General features: G+C 61.5%; 1 protein-coding gene across 1 annotated transcript in view; it reads right to left on the reverse strand.

Moving 5' to 3' along the window:
* LOC113206521 (transforming protein p54/c-ets-1) overlaps positions 1 to 5479 on the reverse strand; it is a gene marked incomplete in the record, with an annotated part of 151536 nt that overhangs the window by 94087 nt on the left and 51970 nt on the right.

The raw sequence follows: 5479 nt of genomic DNA on the forward strand, positions 1-5479 counted from the left end.
GGGGTGGCGGGGCGGGGCGCGTAAGCCGCTGCAGAGCCAGCCGAGCGTCGTACGCTGGCCGTTCGCAAAGATCGATCAAAAGGTTTACACTCGCGATTCTCATTAACCAGCTTCCTTCCTCTTTCACTTCACTTCATCGGTCTCCCTTCCTCTCTCTTGGGGCGGGGTGCACACAGAACGCCCCTTTACGTAAGAGTGGTAAAAAGACCACTCCACCTCGACGCTACCTGCAGTCGAACTTTTAACGAGGGACCTGGAGCCAAGCCGCCCCTCCGCATGTCGCCAGATGAATATCGCGCCGGAGAAAGTGCGCTAGTAATTAGCCACATCCGTTTAGCATTCTGCTAGACAATTAACGGTGGCGTTAAAGGAGCAGAGCTGAGCTGAGCCGACCGCGGGGCTGCCAGCAAAAATACGTCACCGGTGATAGCTAACATGTGTTGGCTACTGTCTGATCACCAGCGAACATAGTAGCTACCGGGGCACGCGGGCCAGGGTGCAATAGCTATAACAGAACAGACACGCAAAGATTCGTTCGGGAAGACTAAACGTAGTTAGCTACCACCGTACAACGGAACGGAATTCGTTTCCCGCAAACGACTACTTCCCATACCACCAAACAGATTAGCAATTACAGCCAATGTGACAAAGGTCAGTGGTCACAGAAAGGTTGTGCTTGGACAAGGTATTTTTCGGATGCTTATGATTCTACGATCTTCGGAACCAAAACATAAAAACAAAGGTTGAGCTGTTGTAGCGTCGAGTTAGGGACTCTCTGGATAGGGGTTGTGAAGAAAGTACGTCCGTTTTCATCACATTAGGTAATTCGCCAAATTACGGGAGCTTGTCGCCTGCGAGGCTCTGGGTAGGCCACCCCGCTATACACGCATGCATTGTATATCATATGTTGCCTACCGCCCAGGCGAGCTGGGGCACTTGCGAAGGCTAAATTTGTCAGGTTCGTAACGGCCAATGTTGGACGAACTTTCTGGGTGATCCCAGATGACTAGATAAGAGTGCAGTGAGCGCGCACAGGTACGGGTCGCATGATTCACATGTGCGAGATGTATGGGTTTGTTTCATTACACCTTGTCCTTCATTCATTCATTCATTTGCTCGCTCATTCACAGGCGACGCAGCCGCCCCGCCGCGCCGGATACTTTTAACTGCCGACATTTATTATTTTCACGAAAAGAAAAGTAAAATACGTATCCCCTGGTTGCTACGGGGACCGGCGGAGACGGGGAGGAGGTGAAGGGTGAAGGGGGGCCTCGCGTCACGAACTGCGACTCACACATCATCGCATTCCGAACTGCGTCATGCGCACCACCAACCACCGCCACGGACAGAGAAGGAGAGAGGAGAGAGAGGAGAGAGAGACAGAGAGACAGAGGGGGAGGAAGGGAGGGAGGGAGAGGAGAGAGAGAGACAGACAGAGAGACGAGGGGCGGAGCGTCGGGGGCGGGGAGAGTTGAACAGTAAGTCTGTACTACAATACGGCGGCGCGGCCGAGGGCGTTAAAAGGGCCCGAGGCTCAAAACGGCGTGCTCCATGTACCGCCGACAAGCTGCTGAGAACACTACGCCGCGCTACGCGCCGCCACGCCGCCGGCGGGGTGGGAGGCGACCGGAAGCGCATAAGAAGCGACCTGTATGCATCTGGGGTCGCTCCCCCCCCCCTTCCCCTCGCCCTTGCTCCACACTCGCGCTCTTTCATTGCATCCCATTCATTCACTTTCCATTTCGACGAGGGCAGGCCAGGTCATTGGTTTATCATTTCAGACGGACGGACAGCAAGACGGCGGCGGCGTTGGGCCGAGGGGAGGGTGGTGGAGGGGCGAGGAGGGGTGCTTCTCATTCATCCCGTTGCAAACGGCCCGGCGGCTCAGCCCGGCTCGGCCCCACCAGCGTTGATCGATGGATTAGAGTCGCGCGGGAGTGTATTGGCGCACCTCCAATCCCGGCAGAAACGGTTCGCATTCAGGTAAGAAGTGGGTGCTATTTGGTAACATCCTCTCTTTCTTTTACCAGCGCTCTGCACTCCAGCGAGGCGAGCCAGGCGGGCCCGACTTGCTCTTATGATACGCGGCTCGCAACGCGGGTGAGCCAGCAGGGTGGGGTGGGGCGGGGCGGGGCGGCTCCGCTAGTGGGGCAGCCTCAGGGCATGCTCGGCGGCGGAGCGGAGCAGAGCGCAGCGCAGCGAGCGATTAAAAATAAAACGCACCACGGTACACTTGTCCGGCCGCCGTTCCGAGAGTGATCATTGCCCCGCTCGCTGCAGGTCCCGGCTCGGCTCGGCCCGGCTCGGCCCGGCTCGGCCCGGCTCGGCTTCATTCACGACGACCAGTCGCCGAGCGTGGACCAGTGCAGCAGCGCTGAATGAAGTCCTGCTGGCGAGTCGGGACGTGCGTGTGACACACACACACACACACACACACACTTCTATTAAACGTAAAATAATTTTTGCTCGATGTCGTAAAGACCCGCCGGCTCGCCTGCCGTAAAGGGAGATGCCAGCCAGGGGCCCGGCCCCGCCTCGTCCTCCCGCTGGTGCGACGCGGATAGCCGACGGCCCGACGGGGCTGCCGCCATGCGGGCGTTCCTGAAGAGATTGTCGTATCAGCCAGTGCCAAACCTACCCACGAGCCGACGTCGCACAAGCCGGCGCGTGTACGCCGAAAATATGACCCCCTCCACCCCCCCCAAAAAAAAACAAACTGCGATAACGTTTTCAGTAACATATGACGGACCAAGGAAATAGGAGGTAAAAGAGTGTGGCAGAGCATCGGAGAGAGAGAGTGAGAGAGACGGAGAGAAAGAGTGAGACGTAAAGTGGAGAGCGGGGAATGGCCTGGCGGTCGCCTGGTGGGCTGCTGCTGGCGGCCGGGCCTCCGCGCTGCTCCGCGCCTCCAGGGCCGGAAGGCGTATGAATGACAGACGATGACTGCGACTGAGAGTGCGAGCGAGACGGAGCGGGCTATTAACCGGCAGTCTGAGCCGGGCCCTGCCCCCTCCCTCCTCTTCCCTGACGCTCCGGGGCCCTGCTCCAGGAGCCTGCTCCAGGTGCCTCCTGCTCCAGGGGCCCTGCTCCAGGAGGTCCCACGGCCGGCGGCTCGAGGGGCCACGCGCCCGGGCCCCTCGGTCGATAGGCAACAGACGCGCGCGGCCGGCGCGGGGCCGCGGTGCCGCGGGGGCCGCTAGCCGGCTGTAAGACGCCCCCCGGAGCGACACGGCCGCCCGCCCGCTCCCCCGTCAAATGGGACGACGAAACAATCCGGCCCGCGACGTCCCAACAAAACGCCGCCTATTTTCGGAATAAAGAAAGTCTCGTCGCCGTCCTAAAAGTGTCGTTTTCCCTGCCGGGAGATTTTTTTCGACTTCTTCTTCTTCCCCCGTCCACTCCGCTCCTTCAGGAGGCCCCCTTTCGCCCAAACTAGACAAGTCCTTTCCTTTCGGAAAGGCGGCAATTCCCTTTGGGCCTCCCGCGGCAATTTGGTGGCGCGGCGTAAGACCTGCGGGCGGCATCTGGAGGCCGGAGGGCCGCAGGCCGACGCAAAGTGTTGGGCCTCCGCCGCCAGCACAGCATGCACGGCGTGCGCGAGGAGCGCGGCGAGGAGTACCCCGACCGAAGCCCAATCATTATTATTGTGTGGATCGGGAGGCCCGGGCGGCCGCGTACGTCGCGAGGCGCTCGGGGCGGCAGGAGCAGGCGGGCGCGGCGGGGTGCGGCGGGGTGCGGCGGGGTGCAGCGGGGCGCGGCGGGGTGCGGCGGCGAACGCAACAGGTTCTGTTAATAAGGCGGCTACGACATGCAGCGCCACGCTACGCCACGCCACGCCGCTCCTAGGCCAGGTGCACGGAGTGACCCGCACTGCTGGCCTCTCTGCCGCCTCCGTCTGTCTCTGTCGCCCTCGCGGCGGCAGGCGGCCCCACCGTGCGAGAGAGTCGGGAGCCCCGGGAGCGCGCAGAATCCAGCGGGCAGGGCAGGCCGGCAGGTGCAGCTGCCGCTGGCCGCGCCCGGCCAGGCGAGGAGGCGATGCGAAGCGGGAATATCGACCAAAATACCTCAAAACGACCGTTGGTAGCGGCGAGCGGTAACGAGCCGACCCCTTCCTCCCCCGCGCGGCCCCAGATAGAATCGGGCGGAGGGTCACCTATCGCCAAAATCAAAGAGTCTCCCCTCCCCCTCGGCCGCGCTGCTGTATTTCGGTCTTCTTGGCGTGCCTCGTGCGAGCTGCACTTAGGCCCTTCCCCCCGCGGTCCCCTCCGCAGGGCCTTTCGGGTCCATTCATCCGAGCAGGCTGGGCACCGCCGCGCCCCGCCCCGCCGCGCCCCGCCACGCCCCGCCACGCCCCGCCCCGCCACGCCCGCCGGGACGAGCCGAGTGGCGCAGGCCCTCATTCATGAATACGCGAGAGGCCACGGCTCATTAACAAAATGCACTGCAGCTGCAATTGGACTAACACGCTCTCGTCGCCGGGCAAAAAAAAAATGCTCAACAAAAAACAAAAACCAGCAGGAGGAATTATTATTAGTTTCGATTCTGATGGCTCGCGGAACGGTCCCTTCCCGGTCGGTGCGTGGTCAGGAGAACGAACGGGTGGGGCAGGGCGGCGGGTGCCACTTGCGTTCCCGCCACACGGCAAACCGTTATGTACATACATACGTGCGAGTACCTCCTCTCTCTCCCTCTTTCTCTTCTCCTCCTCCTTTTCCCTGAATTTTCCGCGGTAAACCGTCCGATGTGTTTGCTTTGCATTTCTGAGGAGAGGATAAAATAAAACTCGACGCGGTGCTCCTGCTGCACGCAAGCTAGCCCCCGCCCCTCCACCTCTTTCCCTCCGTCACTCACGCCCTGGACCATTACGCCTCCAGGTCACCGCCCGTCCCTCCCTGGCCCTGGCGGCCGCTACCGCAGGGTCCTACTCCTACCGCAGGGTGCTGCTGGCGCTCAACCCGCGCGCTTGGAGAGGAGAGGCAGGGTGCTGCCGTCGTGAAAAGATAACGCCAAGTGACCGCTCTACGTGGACACCCAGGTCGCCGGTGAACCAACAGCGCGAGTCTAGTAGTCTCTCTTTCACGGCAAAACTTTCCTAGTAAAAGCGATTACACCCCACTTTGACAACACCGGGGCTGCACAATAAAACCCTGAATGAAGAAACCGGTAGCCAGCCGCGGTAGCCCCTCGGCGCCTCGCCAGGCCCGCCCAGGCCAGCCCAGCCCGCCCTTGCCGCGGCGCGCAGACCCGCGCGGGGGGACCTCTAATCCCGTTCTCTCTACACGCACGTTTACTGCCCGGCACTTCATACGTTTATTGACCGTTTTCACGACCTCCGCTGCGCGGCGCGGGGCGGGCGGCAGGGTCCCGATCATGAGCATGATTACTGGGGCTCGGCCTGACCAGGCGGACGGCAGGCGGACATAATGTCGACCACCAGGTTTGATCCATTGAGTTTGCGCGTCGCCGTGCGGTAGGTCAT

This window comes from Frankliniella occidentalis, unplaced genomic scaffold (genome assembly GCF_000697945.3).
Source record: "Frankliniella occidentalis isolate FOCC.00 unplaced genomic scaffold, Focc_3.1 Scaffold62, whole genome shotgun sequence".
Classification (NCBI taxonomy): Eukaryota; Metazoa; Arthropoda; class Insecta; order Thysanoptera; family Thripidae; genus Frankliniella; species Frankliniella occidentalis.